Here is an 18033-nt window from a genome sequence, read left to right as displayed (position 1 = left end):
TTCCCCCCAAAGTTAATTTGCAGTCTTGCCACCTGCCCTAAAGGGAACAAAGAGTCCCGATGGAAGATTCAGCCTCCATCTCCAATAACTTCAGCTTTTCCACAACACGCTGGCTCTGGGCCATTTCTAGTATTGCTGCTACCCCCACCTCCCCTCTTCCCCGCCTTTTTTAAAGGCTGGAAAAAAATCAGGCTTTAACATCTTAAAATAGGAACCAAGGTCACCTCTGTTGTCACATAAAAATGAAAGGCAGTAAAAGAAGTAGCTAATGTTTATATTAAGCATATATAATATTTATATGAAATTTGCCGAGTTCTTTAAAAGCATGTTTTCTTGTCCATCCTATGTGGGAAGTAGCTACAATTTCCCCCATTTTACAGATGTAGAAACTGTAGAAGCTGGGATAGATTAAGTGACTTTCCCAGGGCCACACAGCTAAGAAGTATCTGAGGCAGGATTCAAATTTACATCTTTCTGACTGTGAGGCAGGCATTTTTATACATTAGCTCTAACTCCATAAAAGCGAATATTGGATTTTTTAAAAAAGCTTAAGAATAATACAACTATGGAATATTAGATGTATTTATATAAATATACTTATATTTACATATTTATGTAACTATAATCTCATATTTACATAAAAATCATGTCAATAAAATGATGATGATGATAATGATAGAGAGAGCCTGCTGTAGTGTATGGGGAGTTGTCAAAAATTTGAGGTGGATTCAAGGTTTAACTCTGACGCAAGGCCCTGGGGAAGTCATTTAACCCCTTGGGGCTCTAGGCCATTCTCTAAGACTATAAGTTTCAGAGAAGGTGGTGCCCTGCATTAGTAAAGGGAGTTGGTCCAGAAGTTGCCTAAAACAGTGACATCATGATTCGTCTCTATTCCTATTTATGTAATAATATCAGCTGACATTTGTGTGACACTTTAAATTTTGTCAGTCTTACATTAATTATCTCACTTGAATCTTGCAACAATCCTATTGCTAGATTATTATTATCCCCATTTTAGAGATGAGGAAACTAAGACTAGGACAAGTGACTTGCTCATGGTCACAGAGCTAGTAATTGGCAGAAGTGGCATCTCCCTGATGCCGAGTCAGCATTCTTTCCAATATAGCAATCTACCTCTCTGTATATATGTATACGACTATTATATATGCATATACATACATGCACATATATGTATGTACTCCATCAGCATGTTATTGCCAAATACATCATCACCACATTGTCTTATAGCTGAAGACATGATCACCACTATTGTCTATCAACAGTGCTACTGCCTACCACCATGCAAATTTAATTTGCCTTAACACTTCTGTTCCCAAATCAATGATTTGTTTATTTTGCTGATTAACTGTCCTCATTAGGATACTTATCATATCCAAAGGTTGTGTGTGTTTTTAAAACAAAATCTATGGGTAATTACAGTGATGAAAAATTAAGTAAACAAACATAAAACACACCACTTTGCCAGACTCTGTAGGAAACCCATTTTCATACGTAGACATGACCTAAATAGAAGCCTCAATTAAATAATAACATCCTATGCCTTCCCTTGGAGCTTCCTTCCAATTTACCCTGTCTCTATCTCACATACCCACAGATTTTTGCATGTTGTGTCCTCCCTTAGAATGGAAGCGACTTGAGGGTAGGGGCTGTTTTTGCCTTTCTTTCTTTGTCACCTGAGAGTCTTAGCATGGTCTCTGGACTTAGTAGATGCTCAATTAAATGTGTGTTAACTTGTTATGAACACCCACAGGTTAAATAAATCCAGAAACCCCACTGCAGGTAAAATGTCCAATTTATGAAGTGTGTGTGAGCCAGGATTCTTTTTGTCATTTTCTTTGTCTCCTTTGGAAAAAAAATATAGAACTAGTAGAGAATTTCAGTTTTCTAAAACAATGAAGTATAAATATAATAAATATGGGGGAATCATTTGATAGCCACTGTGTAGATCAAAACAAATGGAAGCTTAGATCTCATTTTCTTTCAAAGTTGACTGATATGAGCCAGCCCTCTAGGGGCTTACAGTCTGAAAAATAATTCTGATGTGGATAGATGTAATAGCAAAGGAATTTAAAGATCCCCCAGTATTGGCTTGGTTTTTCGATTGATTGTGTTAAAACCCAGAGCTTGTGAATCCCGCTTGTGGGATGGACTTGTTGACGTGAAAAGAGAGGGCTGAACTGGGAGGAGCTAGTGACATAAATTTAGAGAGACACAAGCAAAGAGAGAGGCAGAAGAACTTTTTGGAAGCAGCATCTTGGAAGCAGAGAGAGATGGAGAGGATTGCTGAGGGCCAGTTTGAATTGCCCAGGACTTTTGAGAGCTGCCACCCAGAGCTGCCAAGGACTGAGGAGACATGGCTGTTATGCTGGTACTTTGTCTGTAAGTTTTGATGTTGTTTTGCCAGATTTGTTCACTGGTGAAAGACAGTGCTGTTGTTGCAGAGGTCTTGGAACCTTGCTGTTGGTTCAGAGCTCCTGAGACTGTTCTGCAGACAGAGAATGAATTAATGGAGACACTGGCAATGTATCTTGTGGCCTTGTCTCCCCAGGAACAAAGATTGCTGAGAACTTGCCTGGGGTCAAGATGAAGAAAAGACCTCTCTTTTGGTAATAAATGCTGTGCTTAAGCTTGTTGTAACTCTGGGGTAGATGGCCTATTCATTTGTAATCCAAGGGTGGAGAATTTTTGACTTTTTTGTGCTCTGTGATTGAACAAATGAATGTACTTTACTTATGATTGGAAACTAATCTCCATTTGAGAAGAGGGGCTTTGTGATAGACTAAATGAATGTACAGCCTAGGGGTGGAGCAGTATTTAGAAGAGGGACTTTGTGATTGATTAAATGAATGTAATGTCCAGGGGTGGGGTAGTACTTGGAGATTATTGAATTACACTTGGTAAATACTGTATTTTGAATGATGCTATATTTTCATTTTCTCTGTTCTTAATTTTTCACTGAATAAAATGGAGAGCACCTATGCTGGTATTTTGAACCTTGGGAAGTTGCCTTTGCTTGGCATTACAATAGAATGTATGACATAATTTACTTCCTTCATTATGGAATTAAGTATAATTTCTTGTGATAGATATAAGAAATGGGGTCCATTAAGTAAGTAGCATGGTGAATAGAGAGGACTTTAGGTGGAATCATTCTTTTAACTATTTCTGGGGAAAGCTTAAATAATGACATGCATTTATTCAACAAACATTTTTATTCAGGGTCTTTTTTGAGGGACTTGGTCATGGAGTGGGGGTTGGGAGGGGAAGGAAGGGAAGAAAGTACAGAATAAATGGAAGGTGGTTCCTCCCCTCACACAGCTTACAGTTCATTAGGAGGAATGAAGACATATAAATGAGTAATAGTGTGATATGGTGGAAAGCATGCTGAATTCAGACTCCAGGGATCTGGATTCAAATTTTATAGCTGTCATTTCACCTGTATGACTTTGGGCAAATCATTTTATTTCTCTGGTCCTCATTTTCCTCTTTTTTACAATGAGGGAGCTAAACTATATAGCTTCTATGTTTCCTTCAGCTCTCAATTTATTATTCTGTAATCCTATTATGCCAGGTGGGCTAAGTGGTACCATGGATAGAGCACCAGACCTGGAGTCAGGAAGACACATCTTCTTGAGTTCAAATCCAGCCTCAGACACTGACTAGCTATGTGACCCTGGTCAAGTCACTTAACCCTGTTTGCCTCAGTTTCCTCATCTATAAAATGAATTAGAGAAGGAAATGGCAAACCACTCCAGTATTTTTGCCGAGAAAACTCCAAAGGGGGTCAAGAAGTCAAACATGAGCGAAACAAGTAAACAACAACAACACTTTGCCAGGTAGAATATGTTAAATGTTTCTGAGTAGGTAGACTCTCAAGAGTCCTTTGAAGAATGGAAGGAAGCCATTTTTAGTATTCTGGAATGGGAGGGAATTTCAAGCATGGGCTATGTCTGAGAAGGCCATTATGGAGCCTTTTCTAATGCATCTCATTATAGACAGACACACTTGGTGATGACAGCTAGTAGAGGCAAAATTTCCTCTCTGTCCTGTGAAACATTTTAATCATCCTGTGGATAACCAAGAAACACAAACACATGTGCATCTCTTTCTTCTCCACTTTATCTTTCTCCCTTTTCTGTAAGAATGACTCATGGCATCCAATTACTCTCTGCCTCTGCTACATCTTAGAGAACAAGCCAATGTAAGAATGATTAAAATGCGTGGAGAAGAGGAGCAGTAATTAAATGTAACAACCAGCACTACTTTGGGCACCCAGTGGCTTCATTTTCTGTTGAGCATGATGAAAGCTGTTATATGTCAATGGTCGGTGATGGATGCTGATGCCTGGTGAGTGGAGAGAACACAGGAGGAGGAGGAAGGGATTTGAGTCTGGGTTCTGACCTCTTGGGCAGCTAGGTAGTACAGTGGATAGAGCAGGGCCAGGAGTCAGAAAGAACTGAGTTCAAATCTAGCTTCAGACATTAGCTATGTGACCCCAGGGCAAATCATTTAACCCTGTTTGCCTCAGTTTCCTCATCTACAAAATGATCTGGAGAACGATATGGCAAATTACTCTAGTACCTTTGCCAATAAAACCCCAAAAGGAGTCACAAAGAGTTAGACACAACTGAAACCAATGAACAATCAGTCTGACCCCTTTTCACTGTATTATGGTGGGCAAAACAATTTTCCTTTCTGAGCCTCAGTTTTTACATTTGTTGAATGGGGATGATAATTTTAGCTATATTTGCCAGATTATAAGAGATTTTCAAAAGGACATGGATACGTTTAACAGAGGTTAAGAAGATGTGAATAGGTCGTGATTTGTATCATTGGAGGGAATGCTCACATTGATGAAAACACAGAGATCTCGAACTAGAAAGGACCTCTGAGGCCATCTAGTTCAATAACTTCATTTTACAGATGAGGAAACTGTGATCCATAGAGAGTAAGTAATTTATCTAAAATCACATGGGTAGTAGGTGTTAGAAGCACATTTTGTATCCACATTCTCTGACTCAAGAACCAATGTTATTTCTATGTCGTCATGAAAGATTCCAAGTACTTAACTCACAAGGCTATTGTGGGAGAAGCATTGTGATGGATGACAACAGCACCCAATGTAGCATTCCCTGAGTTAGTTAAGTATGAAAATTGACATTGATCAAAATGAGCCTTCTTTTTTTGTTTACTCGTTTTCATTTGCGTTTGACTCCTTTTAGATATGAGGAAACTGAAGGCAAATAGGGTTAAGTGATTTGCCCAGGGTTACACAGATATTAAGTGTATGAGGCTGAATTTGAACTCAGATCTTCCTGACTTCAGGGTTGGCACTCTTTCTGCTGCATCAGCTACTGCCTACCCTGACCTATAAAGTACAATGTAAATGTAAATTTGTATTATTTTTACCAGAATGTCAGCCACCCAGTGATGAAGGATTTTTTAGGCTACAGCAATTCTTAAAAACCATTTGCTTAGATCATAAGGTCACAGAATCACAGATTCAGAGATGGAAGGGAAGTTAGCATCCATTGAGTCTGATTCCCATATCTCACAAATGAGGCAATGGAGGCCTAAGGAAGATAAGTGACCACTACTGTCTCTTATCAGTAAAATGCTACTATATTCTTCAAGGCCTATCCCAAACACTACCTCCTTTGTGAAACCATCTCTGATAGCCCATCTGGAAGATGTTCCTTTCTTCTCTGAAACATTGGCATTTACTTTCTCTGTCCCCTATTTGGTATTTTTCTTTTTGTATTTTGTATTGTTGGAACATGCACGGACAAAAGCTTATCTCTTTTCTCCACCAGACTATCCATTCCTTGAGATTCTATGTTTGACTTAACAGCAGGCATTAACAAAGTCCTTTAAGGATGACAAAGGGAAAAATTCAATATCTCATTTGATGCTTGAAACAACTCCCCCAAGAAGGTTCTATAGTATGGTTATACCCATTTAACAGATGAGGAAACTGAGGCTTAGAGAGATTAAATCACTTGCCCATGGCAACATAGCACATAATATAGCTTCAGATAAAGATTGGTGGAGGCAAGATTCAAACTCAGGTCTGTCCTGAAGCTTGGGGAATCATGAATCAGCTGCATGCTCCCCATAGGTTCAGGCAAATAGCTATTCTTAACCTTTTCCATTTAGCCCCCTCTTATCCTCAGTGTCTGACAGCAGTAGTAGGGTTATCTTTTCCTCTAAGATAGGAGGCAAGGGAAGAAGAGAGAGTTAAGTGATGATCCTGAGACATTTTGAGAAGTGATAATGATGTAAGATTTCTCCTGTTAAATGGCCTTGAGATCAGCAAAATAGAAGGCCAATTTATTTGATGTAAATGTGGGAGATGGGGCTCATTTAGGGACTTAAGGAGTTAGGGAAAGATTGAAAACTATGGGGAAGGAGTTTGGGGAACTGAATCCCTAGAAAAGCATCTTGCATGTGGTACAAATCCAACAAATATCTGTTGACTAACTGATGGACGACTATAGCACCCAATATAGCACTCTCTGAGTTAGTGAGTATGCAAATTCACTTTGATCAAAATAAGACGCATTACCTCATTCAGCAGGACTTGGCTACCGGACTTCAGAGTTGCATTCAGTCCCACCATTTTGCTGCTGCTCACCCTCTCCACAGAGGCTCACTCACTGGCAACAAGACGTGCTTTGGTATTTTCAGAGATCACTGCCAAGGCTTTCAAAAAAATTATTGTATTTACCAAGTCCCCACTCTTCCTTACTGAGTTTTTTTTTTTTAATGAAAATTTAGCTAAAAGTACTTTCACTAAACAGTAGCAGAATGAAATGAAGAGATTTAATGGATCGTTTTCCATGAATAAATGACAGATGAAATATCTATTTTGCTCACAGATTTTTTTTCCCATTCGCGGATGGTTCATTTTAGTAAATATCTTTCCACCTGCACATGTCTATTTTCCAAAGGTTTTGGGAAACTTCCAGTGAGGTAAGGTTGCGTTGTAAGGCAGGCATTTATGAGGATGTCCTTAAAGGAAAATCAGATCAAGGATACCATCAGCTCCACTTTTTCTATGCTTTCCTTGAATATGTAGTTGGCAAGCTCTCAAATCCCTTATCAAGCTGTAACTCACAGATATGTATAACCAGAGCAACTGAGCTCTCATTTTTATGAAGTATATCCTTTCTTCTCTGCTTCCTGCCCTCAGTTAGACCAGGTAGAGACTGAATAAGAAAGTCCTAAGGAACAGATATCCCTTCTAACAGAGAGTTAGTAAGGGATAGGAGTAATACATAGGGTTTGAGTTGGGAAGACTCTTATTCAACTCCCATCTCAGACATTTACTAGTTGTATTGTTAAATTGCTTATTTTATTTGTGCCTCAGTTTCCTCATCTGTAAAATAAGGGACATGTAATTGATGGCCTCTAAGGTAAATTTCAGCTCTAAATCTATGATCCTATGACAGTAATCTTTTTCAGTGTCTCAAAGAAACCTTTTGGGGGTTAACAGGAAGGTACTATTTGCCCCTAAACTATGCTCTGTTTAGTCCTAAACAGGCAGTAAAAATATTTTAATTTTTTTAATACTTTTTTTGCATGGAGTTTGCATTGGATAAGCATTGTTTGTTGACTAATTCTTATTAAAAATTTCCAAAACTCTTCTTGCTAAACCTGTATTGGGCAGAACCAACCTTCCATGTTCCAAGGCTCTACAAGTGGAATACTTGGTCTGGCAGGTATTGGGAAAGTTTTATGTCTGAGCCTGGTATTTCACTGTCATCCAAGACCTAGACTAGCTAAGTGAAGAAAGGCTCATTTCCCCAAAGTCTGGCCACCAGTAGATAATGAAACACATGAAACCAGAAAATATTATTTTAAAAATACATTTCACTGTTATTAATTTGAATCCACATATTATTAAACAGATGAATCCATCTGTTTAATATGAATTAAATTAAATTAAAGATTAATTCCTTTTTGGTCAAGCAACTCAAATGTGCTGTGTTTATGTCATTGCTCTCATGAAAATCTCATCCCTCTCCCTCTCCATTGAAATGCTACTTCATACTTCAAAGCCTACCCCAAACTTTAGTTCCTTCCTAAAACCTTCCCCCATCAACCCAGCTGGAGGGATTTTCCCCTTCTAAGAACTCACAAACACATTATTTGTATCCCTCATTCAAAAGCTTTCTGTTGTTGGCTTTCCTTTTTTATGTTCTTAAAACAGGTATGTAGTGTATGAACTTGAAACAATTTTCACAGTTAGGATGTGAGTTCCTTGACAGCATGAATCATGTTTTATACTGGGTTACCATCTTGCTAAGAGGAGGGATTCCCTAGAGATATTGGAAGTCCAGAAGCAAGCACTAACTCACTTATTTTAGAGTTTCTTTTCTTCCAGCAAGCACTAACTCACTTATTTTAGAGTTTCTTTTCTTCCTCCCTCCATCTCTTCCTCCTTCTTCTCCCTCCCTCCCTTCTTCCTTTCTTCCTTCCTTCCTTCCTTCCTTCCTTCCTTCCTTCCTTCCTTCCTTCCTTTGTTTATGTCTTTATTTTTGTGGCTTAGAGTGCATTGACTAGTTATATGATCCATTTACTTCCCTCCCCAAAACTAGCTGTCCTAATAAACAGGCATCATATCAGGGATAGCGCTCATCTAATAGGTGACACATGCATACAAAAGACCCATCTTTTTCTTCTACCCAGTAAGCTTTAGCTTAGGTACTGTTGTGAGAAAAATAAAAGGAAAAAATCCCTGAATACTCTAATTCCCAATCACCTTTTTTTTCCTTTGGATATGAACTTTTTTGAATGAAACAATAACTTTCTACATGGAATATTGCTGATGAAATAAAGAATTATTACTCTGATTGTTAACAATTCCAAGATACGTGAGGAAATAATGTACCTAGTTGCCTTAAGTGAATTTAAGTCATCAGGTCCAGATGAAGCTAGAGAAGAAGAATAGCAATAACTCACATTTATGCATCACTTTAAAGTTTTCAAGCTCTTTCCCCAGATTAACCTTATGAGGTAGGTTGGGCAAGTGTTATTACTATTTGTTAAGAACCGGAGACTGAATCCTAGGGGTTGAGTGATTTGCCCAAAGTCATGTGGCTAATGTCAGAGGGAGTAATCAAATCCAGTTCTCTCATGACTGCAAGAAAAATGAAATATGGTATACTGGAGAAAGTGTCTGACCCAAAGTCAGAAAGACCTGGGTTCAAATCCTACCTTTGGCGATCACTCTCTGTGTGACATGGGCATATCACCTCCCTCCTTGTCATCTCTCAGACAAGAGACTCTAGCTCCCAACTCTGGACATTCTCACTGGCTGTCTCCATGCTCTTCATTAACATTTTCTTGCTTCTCTGGCTTCCAACTCCTAGCAAAAAGCCTTTCCCAATCCTCCTCAATGCTAGTGCCTTCCTTCTGTTGATTATCTCCATTTATCCCACATGTATCTTGTTTGTACATAATTAACTACATGTTGTTTGCCCTATAAGACCTCAATCTCCTCAAGAGCTGGGACTCTGCCTTACTTTTTATCTGCCCCACTAAGCATCATGCCTAGCACACAGAAGGCATTTAATAAATGCTTAATTACTGACTTTTCTGAGGTTCAATTTCCTCTTCTTTAAATTAAGCTGGGGGAAGGAAATGGCAAGTCACTGCAATTTCTTTGCCAAGAAAACCACAAATGGGGTCACGGCGAGTCAGATCAGACCAAAACAACTTAACAACAATAACAAAAATGGGTAAGATACCTATATCTCCTACTTCACAGCTTAGTTGTGAGGCTCAAAGGAAGCCATGTATGGAAAGTGCTTTGAAAATCTTAAAACATGATATAAATAGCAGCTACTATTACTATGTTATCATCATCATTGTTATTAATTTTAACAACATGTTTACCAAACTACTATAAATAACATTTTAAAATTTTGGAGAATGAGAGATTTATTTCAGGAATGGAGTTGGGTAGATGTACTGATTAAAAAAAAGTAGAGGAGGAAAAGGCAAATTCTTTAAACTGTAGACATGCATAGAGTTTAACTTTTATTCCTAGAAGCCTTTTAAAATATATTACTATTAAAGGGATCGATCACCAAGAGGAAGGATCATCAATAAGACTAATCTGGTTTCATCAAGAACTTGTGATTAGGGAAACTTCCAAGGATCAAAAAGTCAGACTTTCTGACACACTATGATGCAATCACTCCTCACTTTTGATGACCTAATAATGACCACTTCCATCTCCCTTCAGCCACACAGTAATGGGATGGCACATCACACCTCCCAATCCCCTAGGATTATGCCACCTCTAAAACTTAGAATTCTGAAATTTGATTCTTCAACCCGCCCCCAATCTTTTTTCCTGCTTCTTCTCCCTCTCAGCAATCTCTTCTTTATTCTCATCATATCCCTGATACATTCCTGCTTTCCCAATCCCCATCCCATACCCTGATTTTTCTTGCCTCCATATTCAGACTTGCTCCTACTTTAATGTTTCAGTTCAAACATTAGCTTACCCTAGCATACCTTGCCTCCCTGACCTTCTGTTATTCGTGAATGTTCCCTCATTCAAGAAAACATTTATGAAGTTTTTCCTATATGCCAGGAATCATGCTAAATGAAAGGAATACAAAAAATCAAAACTAAATCAAACAAACAAATCTCTCTTCCGTATCAGGGTTCCCAAGCATTACTGGGAAAGCTAAAAAAATCAGTCTGATTCATCATGAGTCAATAAGTACTATACTAATTACGAATTTACTACATAGCTTCAGCTGGGTCCTTGCTGCTGTGACAATCCTGCTCAAATCATCTCCTTATCTTACTCCCCACAGAAGCTGTTCCAGTCTTTTCTTCCCTCTTTCTATCACTAACCATAGCCCTACCTACCACAATTTGACAGATGACAGTAGCTTATTTCACTGAGGAAATTAAGGACATTCACTGCGAAACCTATTAATTTTCCTCTCCAGCTCCTCAGACTCTTTCAGTAACATCCCCTGTCCTTTCCTTTGGACCACCACTGACTTCTTGACTCTATCTTCTCCTTTGACTTCAAAGATGCTCAGTTTGCTTCCCTTCCTGCTTCTTCAACTATTCCTTCTCTGTCTTTACCGGTCCTCATCTTCTCAAACCATTAATGTAAGTGTTTCCCAAGAGGCTGTATTATCTTGATTATCTGTATTACCTTGATTATCTGCTTAGGGAGAGAATAGAGGATGAAAGAGAAATCTTGTTCAGTCCCCTGGCGTCAGCTCCCACCTCATTAAGGTGATTCTCAACTTTCTACTTTTGTTCTTGACCTTTCTTCTGGGTCTAGAACTTCATCTTCTTGTACAAAAATTTGCAGTTTCATTTGCAATAATCTTTTATAATTATAGTATGTTATGGAAATGCTTGTTTTATTCCAGAAATTAAAAAATAAGATAAAATAAAAAATAACTTCATCTTCACTTGAATTTCCTACCATCACCTCAAATTCAACCTGTCCTTATATTTTGAGACAAACTTGTCTCTTTCTGTATTCATACAGTCTTCCATAATCATGACCCTGGGATCATCTCTGACTTTCCTTTTCATCACCTCTCACATTCACTCATCTACCAAGTCCTGTAAACTTCTAATACCATAATATCTCTTACCTTTATCTCTTTTTCTTCATATTATTATTTCTATCACCTAAAATAGGCCCCTAATATCGTTTTCTGGCATCATTGCAATATCCTCCTTGAGAGAATAGAAAATAGTCATTAATTAAGGGCTTAGTCAATATACCAGACCCTGCACTAAGCCCTTAACAAATGTTTCATTTGATCCTCACAATAACCCTGGAAGGTAGGTGCTATTATTATCATCCCCTTTCTACAGCTGAGGAAACTGAGGCAGGCAGCAGTTAAGTGACTTGCCCAGGATCACACAACTAGTTAGTGTTTGAGGTGAGATTTGAACTCAGGTCTTCCTGACTCCAAGTCCAGGACATCACTATTCACGGAGCCACTCACTTGCCTCCTTTCAGGTGTTCTATTCATTCTCTCTCTTCTAATCCACCCTGATCTCTCTCGGGCATAATCTTATTCCTCTCCTGAAAAAAGAAATCTTCACTAACTCCCCAGTTCCTATGAAAAATAGTTCAAATTCTTCTTCCTGGCATTCAAATCAGGTACATATCTTCATTTATAGCTTTATCTCATATTACTTTTTTCCATGTACTCTGTTCTTTGGTCAAATTGTATAACTCTTTTTTAAGTATGTCCTGTGGTTTTCTCCCTTCATCCTATGCCTGCTTCCTATGTCAAAATGCCCCTCCTCTCCTCTCATTTGTAATTTTTGTAAAATTTGTAGATTAAAGACTAATTCAAATGCCATCTTCTCCAGGAAGCCTCTTTTGAAAGGGTTTTAGCCTTTAGACTTCATAGAACATTTTATTTTGTTAACTCAAATGTGCTTCTAAAGATCATGGATCATAAATTTAGAGTAATTCATTTGGTTCAGCTGTTTTAGGAGTATGGCCCAGGGATCCTGAGGGTATGCAAGGCCAAAACTATTTTCACAATAATATTAAGATACTTTAATTCCTAATATAGTAAATATTGATAGCTGTAACCCACATTTTAAAGAAAAAAAACTATTTGGGAGGAGTTTCTCAATTTTAAGAGTATAAGGGGGCCTGGAGACCAAAAAAGACATAGTGCAACTTACACTGCACCTTTGAGAACTTCTGCACTAGTTCAATGACCTCATTTAAAGAAAGATAACTGAGGCCTTAGAGGTTAAGTGACTTGTCCAAAGTCACACAAGTAGTAGCAAATGGCAGAATGAAGATTTGAAATTATATCTTCTGCCTTCAAATCCATTTTTCTTTCTGTTGTAGGCCACTGAATATGTTGCATTGTTTTGTATATTGTATTGTTTTTTCCCTGCTCAAGCATTACCTCCACAAAGGTCATCACTATGCCTTATATAAAACCATGCTTCTCCATCAGCACCTGGCAGAGTGCTTTGTGCACAATAGGGGCTGAATAAATGTTGGCATTATTGCTTTCGTGAAGCCAAATCTGCTTCTAGAGAGGAAACTCTTAACCTGTGGCCCATGAAGTCATTTTGTTTGTATCTGCATATGGATGTAGATATATAGATATGAAATACATACACATACGCACACAAATATATATATATATATAAAGATACACACACATATATATATGCATGCATGTGTGTATACACATACAGATATACTATATACACATATATATATACATATATATGTGTGTGTGTGTATATATATATATATATATATATATGTGAACACAGACATATATTTATATAGTGATTGCCATGTCCTAGAAAGCTTTTCATCCTGAAAGATTACTTCAGCTCTGGAACTCATACCTTATTAGTACCCTCTGCCCCTGTGTCTCCCCCTCTGACTGAATGACTCTTCTAAGAACCTCTATTTAAGGAAGAAGCCTCGGCCAGTCATCTCTCCATTTCTCACCAGGATGCACTCTGTAATTCTCCATCATGCTCCCTCTCTGGTGTTTTTCTTCTCCTCCTACCACCCCTTTCAGCTTCCCTTTAGGTATTTTCTTCCCTCATTAGAATGTAAGCTCCTTGAGGGTGAGAACTATCTTTCTTTTTGCTAGTATTGCACTCCCAGTGTTTTGCACAGAGTCTGACATATAGTAAACATTTAATTAATTCTTGTTGACTAAGTGGTTTCCTTTGCAATTCTTTTTTTAAATTTTATACCTCTAAAGGCACTATTCTTAGAAGGTTCTCATAGATCCCTTCTAGACCACCAAAGGTGCCCACAGCACAAAAAAAGGTTAAGAACCCCTTCTCTAGAGATTCTCTCTGTTATTCCTGGGTCTTCCCTTTGGGTCCAGGCAGAACAAATCGAATCCATCTTCCATATGATAACCCTCCAAATAACTGAATAAAGTGACCACATGCCTCTTAAGACTTCTAGCTGAATATCCCCATTTTCTTTCATTGATACTCACATGTCATGATTTTCATTTCCCCTAACATTTTGGCAACTTTCCCTTGACTTGTGCTTTAACTTGCCAACAATTACCTTCCTAAAATGACCTGTAGATCTGAATACAAAAATACTCCAGAGAAGACCAGAACTGAGTAAAGTAGGACTATCACATTCTTAATTTTGTACCCTGTGCTACTATTAAGGAAGCCTAAAATTGCATAGTTTTTTTTTCAGTTTCTATGTCACACTTATATTGACTTATATTGAAATGATAATCCAATAAAGTCATCAGGGATTTTTAGACAAGATATCATTTATTGTGTCTTCTGTATCCTGTATTTAGGTCATTCACTTTTTTAAACCTAAGTGTAGAATAATGAAATGAAGATCCCTACTAAGTTTTATCTCACTAGATTTGATCTATTCTATCCATTGGTCTTTGTGGATTCCAATTTTGTCTTTCATGTGTTACCCATTCCTCCAAGCTTTCATTATTTATAAAGTTGATAAACATCCTATGTCTTCATCCAAATAAATTTGACAAAAACATTTACTAGAACAAAGTCAAAGAAACAGCCTTGTAGCCCTTGACTAGAGATATTTAACCAGGTTTAAGATTAATCTATCAATCAAAATGCTTTGAGTCTGATCATTCAAGCATATCCAAATTCACCTAATTATATTATTATCCAGTCCACATCTTTTCATAATGACCACAGAGATATTGTGAGAAGCTTTCTCCAATGTCCTGATGAAATCAAGATATACCATGTCTGTGGCATTCCTCTGATCCAAGAGTGTAGAAACTATGTCAAAAAAGGAAATGAAATTAATGTATTCTTGATACAAATGCAATTAGCCTCTGTTAAATCTCTATCGTGCCCAGAATAGTGAGCTTAGTGCTTGGGAATACAAAGTTTAGATGAAACTTGGTCTCTTTTCTCAAGGAATTCATAGTTTAGCAGGAAGTTAAATGTTACCATGCTAGATGTATAGAAAATTATGCTTCATATCAGTCTCCTTTCCTGGATCTTTATCCAGATCATAACTGCTAACCCTTGGCATCTGCCAACATTCCGTCCTGGACCCTCTTCTCTTCTTTCTCTGTATTATTTTGCTTAGTGATCTCATCAGGTTCCATGGATTCATCTGTGAAGATGATTCTCAATTCTCTGCTGTCCTTAAGTCTCACATTTCCAAACATCTTAAACTGTATGTCCTGGGGACTAGAGATGTCAAACACGAGGCAGGCATTACTTCCCATTGTAGGAGCCAGATTAAAAGGTAACTGGGGAATATTTAACAAAATAAATAAAAATCAGTAGAATATAGATAATGTTAATATGTTGTTTTCTAAGTCAACATGTGTCTCACAGGGACCTTATGTGTAGTTTATTGGGCCCTGTTTCTATTTGAGTTTGACATTATTACTGTAGGTATCTTCAATTCAGCATTTCCAAAACTGTTTCTATCCCATTCCTAACTTCACTACTACTATTGAGGTTACCATTATCCTGGTTACCCAGGTTCAGGACTTAGATGGTATCTTCAGTTGTCAGTCTTTCTATCCTGTCTACCCTCTTACCCTGTCCCCTCTCCCATATCCAATCTGTTTCTAGAGCCTGTTGATTTATCTTCACGATATTTCTTGTATACTCCCCCTTCTCTGATAATGCCACCACGCTCATGCAGGACCTCATCTCATGCCTTGGCTACTTTGATAGCCTTCTCGTTGGTCTTTCTGCCTCAGGTCTCTCCCTCCTTTGAGCCATCCTCAGCTCAGCTCTCAATGTGATCTTCATAAAGCAACAGTAGGACTTTATTACCTCCACCTTCCACTCTGCCCCACCAATTTAATAAGCTCTAGCAGCAACTATTTCTATTATCCTCAAGATCTGTTTGGCTCTTAAGGCCCAACATCATCTTTCCCCTTCCTACATTTCTAGTTTTCTTACACTTTACTCCAAGTATTCTGTGACCCAGTAACATCAGTCTCACTGTTCTTCAAATAAAATACTCCATCTTCCGACGCTGGGCATTTTCATTAACTATCCCCCATACCTGGAGTTCTCTCCCTCCTCTTATTGGCCTCCTGGCTTCCCTGCTTCCTTAAAGTCTCAACCAATATCCTACCTTCTACAAGAAGCCTTCCTTAATCCCCCTGATGTCCTTTAAGATTACCTCCAATGTATCCTGTATATAGCTTGTTTGTACGTAATTGTTCATGTATCATCTTCCTTATTAGACTGTGAGCTTCTTGAGAGCAGGGGCTCTTTGATTTTCTTAGTACAGTACTTGATATAAAAAAGTTGCTTAATAAATACTTATTGACTCAATTTGATTTTATAAAATAAAGGCAGGGTGGCTAGTTGGTGCAGTGAATAGAGCACCATCCCTGGAATCAGGAGGACCTGAGTTCAAATTCGGCCTCAGACACTTAACATTAGCCATGTGACCTTGGGTGAGTCACTTAACCCCAATTACCCCTCCAAAAACCAAAAAAAAATATACATATATAAAATAAGTGCTATGCGAGTCATGGGGGAGGGGGGAAGGGAAGGAAGGTAATTCCCAACTTGATGTGAGGGAAATAGAATAAGAACAGTTTTCCTGAAGGAGGTGGCATCTGGATTGATCTTTAATAATTCCAAGTTGTAATTTGTAAGTTGATCTTGTAGCAATGCCAAAGGTAGGCATTCCAGATCTAGGGAATGATGTAAACAAAGTCAGAGGGAGAGGAAGTCATGCCATTCACTTCTTAACAGAGGTGTGATGGACTCAGAGTACAGAATGAGGCATATTGTTTTTTAGTACACAGCCAGAGAGGGAATTTATTTTTTTAATTATGCATACTTGTTAAAAAGGAATTTGGAGAATGTGAGGGAGAGTAAAGATATTTCTGTCAATTAAAAATTAATTTTGAAGAATAGTAAAAGGTATGGCTGGGAATAAGGGTAGTCTTGTTTGGCTGAAGGTTTGGACGTGAGGTGTAAGTATCAGAAAAGATAGGAAAGGTAGGTTGGTGCCAGAGAGTGAAGGGTCTTGAATTTCAGGCAGAAAAATTTGAGCTTTACTAACGTTTAGGGGTCCCACAGTGAGTTCTATCAATAGAGAATGAGCTTCTCATCACTGAAAGTCTTTGAATAGAAGCTGGATTCTCATTTATTGGGGACATTGTAGATGAAATTCCATCTTAGGTATGAGTTGGATTCAATGTTGTTTTGAGTTCCTTCCCAACTCTGTGGAATATTGAATTCTCAAATAGGTAATAGGAAAAGCACTGCCCTAATCCAGGCACAACCAGAAAAGATAAAGACGAAAGTGAATTATTTGGCAGAAGACTCTTTCCAATGGTCAGTGGGTGACTACCTTCTTTCTAGATGATGAAAACCTGTGTCTCATCCAGGATATCTATAGGTAAGGTTCTCCTTTTCTTCACCTTGCATCTGCTCAGGACCGAAATCCCAAATTGTGGGAGTGAAACTCTGGCGATCTTTAAGGATATAATTTGTCTCCTATTACATTATTTCTTCCAGGACAGGAAGTACCGAGTGTTTGTCATTTAGGAGTGTCATGTCATTACATTGAATATTGCAGTGTAATGATGTGAAATGATTAAATGACAAAATGCCAGCTCACTGCCAAAAATTTAAAGTGGCATACTTTTATTTGTAGATTGGAAAGCTATTATTAATTCTTATATTGACTTTGCCAGCTGAAATAACGCAAGCAGACTGGTGCATGCTGAGACTGGGTGATGGGCTTGGGCCTGAATCCAAACTCCAGTTTCCAAACAAGAAGAGTAGTCCATTCTCCTGTTGGTGTGTCCCCAGTTGAATGTATCAGCTTGGAGCAGTCTTTTCACCTTGATGAGTGTGAAATGACAGACATTAAAATAAGACTTGACGGGAGTTTTTACTGAGACAAAAAAACGGGAACTGGGACCAGGTATCTGAGAGAATAAAATAGCCTAAGCTGCTCCTTCTTCTTCTTCTTCTTCTTCTTCTTCTTCTTCTTCTTCTTCTTCT

Source organism: Petaurus breviceps, unplaced genomic scaffold, assembly GCF_028583685.1.
Source record: "Petaurus breviceps papuanus isolate PSGF00001 unplaced genomic scaffold, PetGlider_PUasm1.0 90847, whole genome shotgun sequence".
Lineage (NCBI taxonomy): Eukaryota > Metazoa > Chordata > Mammalia > Diprotodontia > Petauridae > Petaurus > Petaurus breviceps.
This window is presented reverse-complemented; position numbering follows the sequence as displayed.